This window comes from Oncorhynchus masou, chromosome 22, assembly GCF_036934945.1.
Source record: "Oncorhynchus masou masou isolate Uvic2021 chromosome 22, UVic_Omas_1.1, whole genome shotgun sequence".
NCBI lineage: Eukaryota > Metazoa > Chordata > Actinopteri > Salmoniformes > Salmonidae > Oncorhynchus > Oncorhynchus masou.
The window spans coordinates 57763712-57778017 of NC_088233.1; the positions used below are offsets into that span (position 1 = coordinate 57763712).

Genomic DNA, 14306 nt, shown 5'->3' on the forward strand with positions numbered 1-14306 from the left:
GCCCAGTCAGCAGAGAAATAACTGTATCAACCTTGGACATCTCGGTGGTGGGGGCTCCCACTTGGTGCACAAAATAGAGGTAGTAGGAGTAGCTTATTTTGACAAAACTCCTGATACTTCAGTGAAGTATCAGATAGACAGATAAAGAGAAAACATACAAAACACAACAACTGTTCAGAGACAAAAACAAACAAAAAAACAATTTCCCTATAAGATTTAGTAAATGCAACAAGTATTAGATCGAGAAAGATTCAGAGAAAAAATCCAATGAAAAAATAGTGGGACTTGGGGCAGGCACACTCCATGGATATGTAGGCTCCCCTCTCGATTGTGCTCTCCCTCTTCCTCTTCCTCTCTCCATCCACTCTCCTCTCCCTCCACTTCTCCCTTCTCTTCCTCCTCGCTCAACATCTCTATCCCTCCTATCATCTCTAACTCCTCTTCCCCCTGCCTTCTGCTGCTGAGCCCTGACTCTCCACATCAGCTCCCTCACTTTCACTGACCGAGAGGAACAGACTAAGAGAGAGAGAGAGAGAGAGAGAGAGAGAGAGGAGCAGGGCAACAAATAGGATACAATTGGTCCGGAACATCATCTCTCTCTCCCGCTCAGTCTCTGTCTTCATTACTCTCTTTTTCTCAACCACACACATACGGTCTACCTAATAATCACCTCTTGGGAGTTTCCATAATGAATTGTGTGACACAGTTGCAGGCCTCCCATTACACACACACACACACACACACACACACACACACACACACACACACACACACACACACACACACACACACACACACACACAACAGTTCATGGTGTGCATATGTACAGTGCATATGTACAGTGCATTCATAAAGTATTCAGACCCCTTGACTTTTCCACATTTTGTAACGTTACAGCCTTATTCTAAAACGTACATAACAAAAATCCTCATCAATCTTCAATCTACACACAATACCCCATAATGACAAAGCAAAAACTGATTTTTATACATTTTTTCCTAATTTATTACAAATAAAAACATAAATACTTTATTTACATAAGCATTCAGACCATTTGCTTTGAGACTCAAAATTGAGTTAACATGCATCCTGTTTCCATGTATTATCCTTGAGATGTTTCTACAACTTGATTGGAGTCCACCTGTGGTAAATTCAATTGATTAGACATGATTTAGAAAGGCATAAACCTGTCTATATAAGGTACCAAAGTTGACAGTGCATGTCAGAGCAAAAACCAAGCTATGAGGTCAAAGGACTTGTCCACAGAGCTCTGAGACAGGATTGTGTTTAGGCACAGATCTGGGGAAGGGTACCAAAACATTTCTGCAGTATTGAAGGTTCCCAAAAACACAGTATCATTCTTAAATGGAAGAGGTTTGGAACCACCAAGACTCTTCCTAGAATTGGCCGCCCCGGCAAACTGAGCAATCGGGGGAGAAGGGCCTTGGTCAGGGAGGTGACCAAGAACCTGATGGTCATTCTGACAGAGCTCTAGAGTTCCTCTGTGGAGATGGGAGAACCATCCAGAAGGACAAATATCTCTGCAGCAATCCACCAATCAGGTTTTTATGGTAGAGAGGCCAGACGGATGCCACTCTTCGGAAAAAAGGCACATGACAGCCCGCTTGGAGTTTGCCAAAAGGCACCTGAAGGACTCAGACCATGAGAAACTAGATTCTCTGGTCTGATGAAACCAAGATTGATTGAACTCTTTGGCCTGAAAGCCATGCGCCACGTCTGGAGGAAACCTGGCACCATCCCTATGGTGAAGCATGTTGGTGGCAGCATCATGCTGTGGGGATGTTTTTCAGCGGAAGGGACTGGGAGATCCTTGATGAAAACCTGTCCACTCCAGAGCGCTCAGGACCTCAGACTGGGGCAAAGGTTCACCTTCTAACAGGACAATGACCCTAAGCACACAGCCAAGACAATGCAGGAGTGGCTTCGGAACAAGTCTCTGAATGTCCTTGAGTGGCCCAGTCAAATCCCGGACTTGAACCTCATCGAACATCTCTGGAGAGACCTGAAAATAGCTGTGCTGCAACGCTCTCCATCCAACCTGACAGAGTTTGATAGGATCTTAGGTAAATGTGATTTCACTTGTTTGTTTATAAATTAGCACATTTTTCTAAAAACCTGTTTTTGCTTTTTCATTATGGGGTATTGTGTGTAGATAGATGAGGGGGGAAACAATGTAATCTATTTTACAATATGGCTGTAACATAACAAAATATGGAAAAAGTCAAGGGGTCTAAATACTTTTCGAATGCACTCTATGTCAGACTGATAGATAATCAGACAGGATAGAGTGCATAAAAGATATTCATGAATATGGTCATAGATGGGTCAGATTATAACCATAAAGACTATATAGGTTACACACACTTCAAGACCCATAGTCAGATTACTTTTTATAGATGATAAGAAGTCTAAGTACTGTATGTGGCACAACAGTTTACAGATTCAATGCATCATAAACTATTGTTTATTTATTTAGGATGTTGAAAGTAAAAGATTGCAAAGATGACATGTGCAATTTATGCAATTATATGCAATTTAGTCAAAGGTTTCAAATAATTCTTCATCTGTTTCGATGGGTATAGTTAGCTGTTTGTTTTCGTAGGAGGGAGTGAGACAAATAAATGTTTTATTTAACCTTTATTTAACTAGGCAAGTCAGTTAAGAACAAATTCATCTTTACAATGATGGCCTACCCTGGACCAATGGCCTACCCTGGACCAAAGCAGCGGCTTGCCATTGCTAAATGCATTTGGGGAAACACTAGGCCTACAGGCCTAGGCTATAACCATACACATTAATATCTCTGTTTTATTTTCTATTTACAGTACTTGATATTCATGTCTCACAGCGCATGAGACAGACCGTTCAGCTACTATAAGGCCGGGGTAAAGAATGACAATCCATGGACACTGCGACTTCAGATATAGACTCGAAGGTTCAATAAGAGCAACCACACATCGTCAGGGGACAAATAAAATAAGTATAAATCACATGATCAGAGCGCTGGCACATGCTACGACACCAAACTCTAAACTGAAGCTATCCCAGAAACCCCTGCTCTTTATAGTCAGAGCCACAGCATCCACTATCAAAATAAAAGTCCTTCAATTACAGTCCCACATTACCATAACAACTTGTCTCGTTCCTGAAACCTGACACTCACAAGCTCTCTTGAAAGACATGCAGTTGGGAAAAGCTAAAAACAAAGGATTGAAATAAGATGCAGACTGCTACTATTAGCCTAAACTATCTGAATTGATTTGAGAAGTGTATGCCACATCTTATAATACAACTAGCTAATAATTGAACAGAGGTCACAGAGAGAACTTCAATTGATGTGGAGCAAGCTTGCTACAGTCATCCATTTGTACTGGTATGACATGTTACACATAACATTGCCGTGTAGGCATGTTAGTGTGTCTGGGATTCAGAGAAAAATAATTTTCCATATCTTTACAAAGTGGCATTGCATGCAACTGAATATGATACTATTATTTGTTAGAACATGGCCCACCCCACTGACCTCTATAGGTTAGCCATTTTGGTCAGGGTGTTGGTCAACCATCGTTTGCCAGTGCTGTGATAAAAGTGTAGAATAAGACATTTAAAGAATTTATCTGCACTGTATGTGTGTTAGCTGGCTAGCCAGGAGTAATGATTCCATTAATTTTTCAAATTAACTGCCACTATGTGACTTACCACCTGGATAAAATGTGATTTTTTAATAATTTTTTTTTTTTTACATTGGATAAAACTAGAGACTCAGAGCTACAAAATGGTATAGCATACACTGCATTTGAGGAACAATGGGAAAGTAATTCTGCTTTGAAAGTTGATCAACTTGTAAACTCACTTTTCAGTAAATCGCCTTTGAATGTTTTGGTGTCGAGTGAAGAGCTTTTCTTTGTCTACAGCCATTCAGCATCGTTCACACCCTCGTAAGCTTTAGCCCCACCCATCTCGTTTTGCTCAGAGTGCACACTTGATGCTCTGGGCGATAATTTCTTTACTTCTGGATAACATGAAAACACACCTAACCAGCTCTGCTGGCAACAATTTCATTATGACCTTTTGCAGACGTTTACTGACACCGGCCATATTCAACGGGTGTTGTACACACGTCACGTAACGTTAGCTAACGAGCCAGCCTGCTAACGTTAGATAGTTAAACAACAATGAACAAAGTGCCAACACTGCCTAAGTGCAACACTTCCTAACATTAGGCTCTAACAGCTCTGGGTAACGAATAATAACGTCTGCTAGGGAGCCAGCCAGCTAACGTTAGCTAGCTAGCTAACAGTACACTTTAGCTTAAGACATATAACTAAACAAGGAACCTAGCTAGGTAAACAACATTTAAGATCACACACATCACGTAACGTTAGCTAACGTGCCAGCCAGCTAACATTAGCTAGTTAAACAACAAGAGTGCTGGGAGCTAACCAACCAGGTCCAATGTTAGCTAGCTAACATTAGGCTCTAACTAGAAAAGCAAACGGCTCTGGGAAACAAATAATGTCAGCTAGGGAGCCAGCCAGCTAGCGTTAGCTAGCTAGCTAACGGTACAATTTAGCTTGAAATGAAACCACTTTATGTCAAAATTAGAAAGGTGTAATATCTGAAAAGGAAGCTAGCTAATGCTAGTCTCTCTTACCTGTATACATCAACATCCATTATGAACGCGTCTCCCTGTCAGGAATGCCATACCACGGTTGCACTTCGTTTGAAGATGTAATCCGGAGACAGCTGTTTTCTCCATCTCTTTAGCTATCATACTCGAATTCCACTAATTTCAAAACTTGATCCTCCAAAAAATGGAGAGCAACACTTCTGCAGCTGCACTACACAATACATTTTTTTAAACCTTTCTAGAGCAGGCATTCGGCTAGCGGAACCCCTCGACAACATTCCGCTGAAAAGGCAGCGCGCAAAATTCTAAAATATTTTTTTTTAGAAATATGTAACTTTAACAAAGTCCAATACAGCAAATGAAAGATAAACATCTTGTTAATCTACCTATCGTGTCCGATTTCAAAAATGCTTTACAGCGAAAGCACAACATATGATTATGTTAGGTCATAGCCAAGTTAAAAAAAACACACAGCCATTTTTCCAGCCAAAGATAGGAGTCACAAAAAGCAGAAATAGAGATAAAATGAATCACTAACATTTGATGATCTTCATCAGATGACACTCATAGGACATCATGTTACACAATACATGTATGTTTTGTTCGATAATATGCATATTTATATCCAAAAATCTCAGTTTACATTGGCGCGTTACGTGCAGTAATATTTTGATTACAAAATATCTGGTGATTTTGCAGAAATATTCATAATAAGCATTGATAAAAAATACAAGTGTTATTCATAGAATTAAAGATAGACTTATCCTTAACCTGTAGTGACGCCCAGCCCGCAAACGGGTCCGTTATCGTCATCTGACACTAATTAGCATAACGCAACAGACATAAATCTTTCTAGAAAATATTCCTATTCATGAAAATCACAAGTGAAATATATTGGAACACAGCTTAGCCTTTTGTTAATCACCCTGTCATCTCAGCTTTTCAAAATATGCTTTACGGCCAACGCTAGACAAGCATTTGCGTAAGTTTATCATAGCCTAGCATAGCATTATGCCTTGCTAGCAGGCAAACTTGTCACGGAAATCAGAAAGGCAATCAAATTAAATCGTTTACCTTTGATGAATATCAGATGTTTTCACTCACGAGACTCCCAGGTAGACAGCCAAAGTTCATTTTTTCCAAAAATATTATTTTTGTCGGCGAAATAGCTCTGTTTGTTCTTCACGTTTGGCCGAGAAATCGCCCAGAAATTGCGGTCACCACAACGCTCCATAATATCGACAGAAACATGGCAAACGTTGTTTAGAATCCATCCTCAAGGTGTTTTTCTAATATCTATTCGATAATATATCAGTCGGGACAATTCGTTCTTCACTCTGACCGATTGGAGAAATGGCTACCTCTGTATTTTACGCGAGAATCTCTCTCGGAGCCACCATGTGACCACTTACGCAATGTGGCTGCCTACGGCTATTCTTCAACAGAAATACGTAAAACTACGTCACAATGCTGTAGACACCTTGGGGAATACGTAGAAAGCGTAAGCTCGTTGATGGTACATTCACAGCTGAATAGGGAGTCATTGGAACACAGCGCTTTCAAAACCTGGGGCACTTCCGGATTGGATTTTTCTCAGGCTTTCGCCTGCAACATCAGTTCTGTTATACTCACAGACAATATCTTTACAGTTTTGGAAATGTTAGAGTGTTTTCTATCCAAAGCTGTCAATTATATGCATATTCTAGCATCTTTTCCTGACAAAATATCCCGTTTAAAACGGGAACGTTTTTTTTTTCCAAAAATGAAAATAACACCAAGAGGTTATTAATGCAACCGCTGTGTCAGATTTCAAAAAAACTTTACGGAAAAAACATAATCTGAGAACGGCGCTCAGAGCCCAATCCAGACAAAGAAATATCCGCCATGTTGGAGTCAACAGAAGTTAGAAATAACACTAGAAATATTCACTTACCTTTGATGATCTTCATCAGAAGGCACTCTCAGGAATCACAGTTCGACAATAAATTACTGATTTGTTCCATAAAGTTCATCATTTAGCCACTTGTTGTTAGCGTGTTCAGCCCAGTAATCCATCTTCATGAGGCGCGAGCACTTCGTCCAGACAGAAACTCTAAAAGTGCCATTACAGGTCGTAGAAACAAGTCAAACGATGTATGGAATCAATCTTTAGGATGTTAACATAAATCATCAATAAGGTTCCAAAAAGAGAATTTCATTGTCTGAAGAAAAGCACTGGAACGAGAGCTAACTTTGTCTGGAGCGCACGTCACGAGCTAGAGGCACTCTGCTAGACCCATGACTCATTCAGCTCCCATTCCCCCCTCCTTTATAGCAGAAGCCTGAAACAAGTTTATAAAGATGGTTGACATCTAGTGGAAGCCGTAGGAAGTGCAACTTGACTCCATAGACACTGTGTATTCGGTAGGCCAAGCTTTGAAAAACTACAAACCCCACTTCCTGGTTGGATTCTTTCTCAGGTTTTCGCCTGCCATATGAGTTCTGTTATACTAACAGACATCATTGAAACAGATATAGAAACTTCAGAGTGTTTTCTATCCAATACTAATAATAACATGCATATATTACCATCTGGGACAGAGTAGGAGGCAGTTCACTCTGGGCACGCTATTCATCCAAAAGTGGTTAGCCGCATTCGACAGGATTCACAACACAGACTGACAAGCTCAAATAGACAGATGACTTTCAATATGGTAGACCAATCTTCTCTTGGCATGTCCAGCCCACTCATTATCTCAGACAATCATGGCTAGTTGAAAGGTTGCTAACTTTTTCTGTGGCTTCACCAACAAAGCTGGTAATTTAATAATTGTATTTGTATTTACAGATAGCATACAAGTTTGTTGTTAAGGCACATGAAAGTTCACATGTTCGAGACAAAATGTCTGCATTTTGATTAAAACGATGTGCACGCTTCCATGGGGCAGGAGGATGTGTGTTGTTGTGATTCTGGATGGCCAGATAGCTAGCAACAATGACTAGAAACTGCCATGTGGGGAATTGTAAGTGGCTTGTTTTATCTTATCATGTTATCTGGGCTCCCGAGTGGGCAACGGTCTAAGGCACTGCATCTCAGTGCGAGAGGTGTCACTATAATGCCTGGTACGAATCCAGGCTGTATCACATCTGGTTGGGATTGGGAGTCCCATAGGGCGGCCACAATTGGCCCAGCGTCGTCCGGATTTGGCCAGAGTAGGCCGTCATTGTAAATAAGAATTTGTTCTTAACTGACTTGCCTAGTTAAATAAAAGGTTACATTTAAAATTGTTGATCTTGATAACATGTCTTGTTTTGAGTTGTTTTGACTGATGACACATCTATATTAACATGGCTAAAATCCTCTAGCTAGATGTATTTGAGAGACAACAAGTGCTCATTGTGCAACTTTATTTATGTTTTCAATAAACATTGGAAACAAAATATAGTGTACATGTGAACATTCTAAGCCAAACCCGTCTGTTTTGTCCCATACTGTAGTTGTGCAGATTAGTTTTGTTGCTAAACAACCATTAAAGCAATCCAGTATTGAAGCAACGATTGTTTATTATATTGACAAGATAGTCAAGCTACCGCTCTAACAATGGAAATACATGTCCTCAAAGATGGAAGGCAGGCAGGAGGAGACGAGATCAGGTGGGACCATTCTAGCTAATGAGAGGGCAGATACTTGTGTGAACAACAGGCCTTCGTGATCGAAAGAGGACTCCTCTTTGTATCTGTGCCGTTCTTGCGTCTGTGACAGCATGGGCAAGGCCATTGAGTATATCTCCATTTTAAAGTAGTCCATTTGCTTCTTCATTGGCTGATTTCTCTCAACTCATAGGAATCCCCATCCAGCTGACGACTTTAAAATGGTGGAAGCCTTCAATGGCAATGTCCATGCTATAACGGGTTAAATCCATAATGAGTCCTCTAGCTATATTTATGGCAAATCTGATATGAAGTTTTTGTTTGTCCAAAATGGCCTAAATGCCACATGTCCACTTATATCAGTGCATTCGTAACAACCCATCCATTATGAAACTTCTGTTAAATCAAATAAGCCTCACATAGCAACTTAGCTATTTTCTGTTTACCAAATTTGACACTCTCTCATTGACCTCCATACAAAAATTCCTCACTGCCTGGGCTTATTTTCGTGGACAGATTTGGGTGGAGGAAAACCTTTCACGTTGCCTCTTCCTCTCTGGTTAAAATCGCCTGAAGCCTTGTTCACATTACCCATAATTGTAATAGCAACGCCTCCTTGTGGTTAAAGGCTCCATTGCTAGACGTATACTGCATACTTTGAAATTGTTCAAACTTTGCGTCGTCTTCTGTCCAGCCAGAGTCCATCGAAGAACAGGAAGTTGCCAAACCACAGAAGATGAAAATATGTGGCTTTCGGTGATGGCTTTATGGAATAGCTAGCAACTTGTAAACCATTACCCATTCATATAAGTGAGTACTATTTTAATAGTAATGTTAAATAATACACATTGGCTGCTTAGCCAATTATATTATATGACTATTGCCTCCCGTTAAGTTTATTGTGATGGTAATGAAATGTTTTTAATAATAATTTTTAGGTGGAGGTTGCTAGCTACATTGGTATCTTCAACCTAGCCTAGTTTTTTTTAGCTAGATAGATATAGCTGCACTGCAGTGCAAGCTAGCTTAACCTACTTTAAAGTTAGAGAAACAAGTTGAGGAAAAAGTAACTTTAAAAAACATGTTCTATTATCACTTGAAACAATTTACTTATCATGTCTTTAATGAAAATGTCATATTTTCCAATCTCCAAAAATAAGAGACAGGCACTCCTCTTTTCATACAGTGAAATGAAATATATCACGATGCGTATGGGCATGACATGCAAACCTCCCCGGCCAGGTTGCAAAATAAATGTACACATACATGTTATTCAATCATTTCACCCATACGCTGACGCGCTTGAACGAGCGTCTGCATTGCCAAGCGTTAAAATATAACTTGGTTGGTTTTACTTGAGCAGCTCGGTGCGCTTCAAGTCCCCTCCTTATTGGACATCAGGAAGATACAAACCCACTGGAGGCTTAAAAGATCAATTAAGAAAGATTCAATTAAGATAACTAACTAAAAACCTAAGTAGGTTTTTCTTTTTATCTTTCTTTTTTTCTTTTTATCACGATTTTGTAAGACTGTGTAAAAATTATACAAAGATCCAGCTCAAAAAAAGTACTCATCCAAGGCTTTTCTTTATTTTTTTTACAATTTTCTACATTGTAAATTAATAGTGAAGACATCAAAACTCTGAAATAACACATATGGAATCATATAATAACCAAGAAAGTGTTAAACAAATCAAAATATATTTTAGATTTTAGATTCATCAAAGTAGCCACCCTTTGCCTTGATGACAGCTCTCTTGGCATTTTCTCAACCAGCTTCACCTGGAATGCTTTTCCAAAAGTCTTGAAGGATTTCCCACATACGCTGAGCACGTTGGCTGCTTTTCCTTCACTCTGCGGTCCAACTCATCCCAAACCATCTCAATTGGGTTGAGGTCAGATGATTGTGGAGGCCAGGCCATCTGATGCAGCACTCCATCAATCCATCCCTCATTCTTGCTCAAATAGCCCTTACACAGCCTGGAGGTGTGTTGGGTCATTGTCCTGTTGAAAAACAAATGATAGTCCCACTAAGCGCAAACCAGATGGGATGGGCGTATTGCTGCAGAATGCTGTGGTATGCCTTGAATTCTAAATAAATTACAGACAGTGTCACCAGCAAAGCACCCCCACACCATCAAACCTCCTCCTCCATGCTTCACAGTGGGAAATACACATGCGGAGATCATCCACTCACCTACTCTGTGTCTCACAAAGACACGGCGGATGGAACCAAAAATCTCACATTTGGACTCATCAGTCCAAAGGACAGATTTCCACTGGTCTAATGTCCATTGCGCATGTTTCTTGGCACAAGCAAGTCTCTTCTTATTATTGGTGTCCTTTGGTAGTGGTTTCTTTGCAGCAATTCGACCATGAAGGCCTGATTCGCGCAGTCTCCTCTGAACAGTTGATGTTGCAATGTGTCTGTTACTTGAACTCTGTGAAGCATTTATTTTGGCTGCAATTTCTGAGGCTGGTAACTCTAACTCTACTGCACTTGAATAAGTATTCAAAGTTCTTGAAATTGTACGGATTGACTAACCTTCATGCCGTAAAGTAATAATGGACTGTCATGCTTATTTGCCATTATGTGGACTGGCCTTTCAACAAATCTTCTGTATACCACCCCTTCCTTGTCACAACACAACTGATTGGCTCAAACACATTAAGAAGGACATAAATTCCACAAATTAACTTTTAACAAGGCACGCCTGTTAATTGAAATGCATTCCAGGTGACTATCTCACAAAGCTGGTTGAGAAAATGCCAAGAGTGTGCAAAGCTGTCAATCAAGACAAAGGTTGGCTACATTGAAGAATCTCAAATATAAAATATATTTTGATTTGTTTAACACTTTTTTGGTTACTACATTATTCCATGTGTTATTTCATAGTTTAGATGTCTTCATTATTATTCTACAATGTAGCAAATAATACAAATTAATTAAAACCCTGGAATGAGTAGGTGTGTCCAAATGTTGACTGGTACTGTGTTCATTTTTTATTTTTCATCATTATAATTTTTTATTCAAGCTTTATTTAACTAGGCAAGTCAGTTAAGAACAAATTCTTATTTACAATGACGGCCTACCGGGGAACAGTGGGTTAACTGCCTTGTTCATGGGCAGAACGACAGATTTTTTACCATGTCAGCTCAGTTCACCTCCCAGGACAAAGTGGCTAGAAAAAGCAAGCTATCTTAATGGCCATTAATGTTAAATGTGTGTTTCGGTATGCCCCCAAATTAGTATCGTTGGTGCACAGTTGGTTTCGATATTTTAACCTGCGTGTCATGATCGCCTCTGGTGTGGATGGACAAAATCATCCTGCGCGCATTGACGGTGTAGTCAGCTTATGAAGGACATATTTCTGGGTACCTAAGGCAGCCAGCAAGGACGCAGTTGTGTTTCCATTCAGCTTGTGTTTCACCAGCCACTTTCCCTTCCCCCAGATGGGTTCCCGTGATCACATGACTGTGCTACTGGAAACTGGGGGAAAGGTCGTAGAGCTGTAGCGCTCGAATTCTAGGCAAACGAGCAACGAATAACTCGGAACATTATAGCCATCATACTCTGCGATAATAGGCTACGTTGTTTATTATTATACTTGGGTGAACGTGTAATAAGCCACGATAATAAAGTTAAAAGTATTATGTGACTGAATAACTGCATAAAAACGGGATCCATTCAAATGTAATCGCAATCTTGTTTGTTTAAACTAAAACGAAAGAAAAATATGTTCTCATCATGAGCTATATGTTTCTTATTTTACTCATTCACGCACATAATACACATTTGTATCTTAAAATACCTTACATGGGAAATATTATTGGATATGTTTCTCTGGGGTTGAATTACAGGCCACTTGGAGTAAAATGGGGTCAGCATTTCCCTATGATTGGAATAGGCTATAATTCAGTGTTTCTGAGTCAACCTAAATTAACTTTAGTCAATGTAAGAAGGTATAAAGCTAGATAATCTAATGCAGTGCCTAATGATTGATCAATGCCTTGCATAAGGTCCTCAAAGGACACACACCTGTACTGTACTCTCTCTGACCTTCCTCTGCTCTATTTGGAGGTTACATGTGTACAGAGGGCAGGTGCCCCCTTTGACATTGTAGCAACGTTTTGACAATAGCTTTGCAGCTAAAAATGTAAACAAACGTGGGGAATAATAAAGTATTTGCCAATGAGACTGTTAGAGAATGAATGACCTCTTATTTGGACTCCTGCCCAATAGCAGTGTAATGATCCCAACAACAGTTCAGCGATTCATTGATAGGAAACCTGCTGGTTTTGTTGTGAAACAAGATTGTGTCCTCTTGCTGTCAAAATGCCATTACATGAATGGTAGGCCTACTGTATTTATATCCAAATAGTGTCTTTTCAACTCAGATTCCTTACATTGGAGAGATAGTCAAACAAATATATATTTATTTGTTTAACATTTCTAGGGAGTCATGATGAGATCCTGGTCTCTTTCGCAGATGAGCCCTGCGTGAACACATCCCACAAACAACATGGTTTTATTCAAGTGTCATACATGGTAGTTATGACCCAGGAGTAAGTGCAAACAAAGGTCAAAATACTAGATCTAAGTATTTAACTTAAACTTGGTTTATAAACACTTCAGTTTCATAAACACCTATGGCTCATTGCGAATTTAGGTCTATAGGCGATTGTCTTCTTTACAAACGCATCATAGTAGTAAAATATTTTTGTATGACCATTTCACTACGCTGAAGACTTGAATACAAAATGTAACGTCAGAGATTCCCCCGTACCGGGGTCGTCACTAGTTACCACAGCCACAAAGTCATAATAATGACTAAACCCCGCCTATTTCTACAGTTTCTCTTAATCACACTGCTAAAGTTATGCCTAACCCCAACCTTACATTAAGACCAAAAAGCATTTTTTTGTGTTTTAACGATATAGCCAACTTTTACTGTATTGTTTGACTGCAGCCACACTTAGAAAACTGCAATAATCGAACAAAACAAAACAGACTCAAACAAAGTATGATTTTACTCACCAGCCCTTTCTCCAAACGTGTATATTAGCAACGCAAAATGTAAAAGAGGACTTTCTTTGAACGTGTCTAAGGTTGTGAGGCTTGGTTAGACCTCCCTCGGCGTTGACAGTTGCAAGGCGCCGTATGAATGGAAAGTGAGGACTTGCAGAGACCGCCCAGTTTGAAACGTCACATTAGCTCTTCTTTTTCTTCTTCTTTGGAGAGGCCAAACGGACACAATTGATGGGAAGTTCGGCTCTTTTTACTGACTCGGATCTTTTCGACTCGTTCAGTTAAGAGAACGAATGTTTCGACTCATTTCGTTCATTTGAGTCAGTAATGTCCAGAGCACGCAGGACTCCTTATCAGCGAACGATTAACTGAAAACTCGAAAGAGTCATGATTCTACAAGACTTTAGTTCACGTCGTTCACCATGAAGTGCTTATTGGAGCTGTCATTTGTGACTGAGGCATAAGTGTGCTTTAAACAATGTACATTTGTTGATTGCTAAGCATCAAAGCTGTCATCAAGGGCTCCCGAGTGGCGCAGCGGTCAGTTCAGTTCATAAACATGTGCCATGGAATCGGTACATCGAAAATCTCTTCCCAACTATTTGGCTACAGTGCCTTGCGAAAGTATTCGGCCCCCTTGAACTTTGCGACCGTTTGCCACATTTCAGGCTTCAAACATAAAGATATAAAACTGTATTTTTTTGTGAAGAATCAACAACAAGTGGGACACAATCATGAAGTGGAACGACATTTATTGGATATTTCAAACTTTTTTAACAAATCAATAACTGAAAAATTGGGCGTGCAAAATTATTCAGCCCCCTTACTTTCAGTGCAGCAAACTCTCTCCAGAAGTTCAGTGAGGGATCTCTGAATGATCCAATGTTGACCTAAATGACTAATGATGATAAATACAATCCACCTGTGTGTAATCAAGTCTCCGTATAAATGCACCTGCACTGTGATAGTCTCAGAGGTCCGTTAAAAGTGCAGAGAG

General features: G+C 39.9%; 1 protein-coding gene across 2 annotated transcripts in view; it reads right to left on the reverse strand.

Moving 5' to 3' along the window:
* Nucleotides 1-13457, reverse strand: part of cpt1ab (carnitine palmitoyltransferase 1Ab (liver)) — an 82498-nt gene extending 69041 nt beyond the window's left edge. For both annotated transcript variants that reach the window (XM_064930631.1, XM_064930630.1), the window contains exon 1: nt 13319-13457. The gene's annotated coding sequence lies outside the window, so the exon portion shown is untranslated. The remainder of the gene's footprint in view (nt 1-13318) is intronic.
* Between the last annotated feature and the right edge of the window lie 849 nt (nt 13458-14306).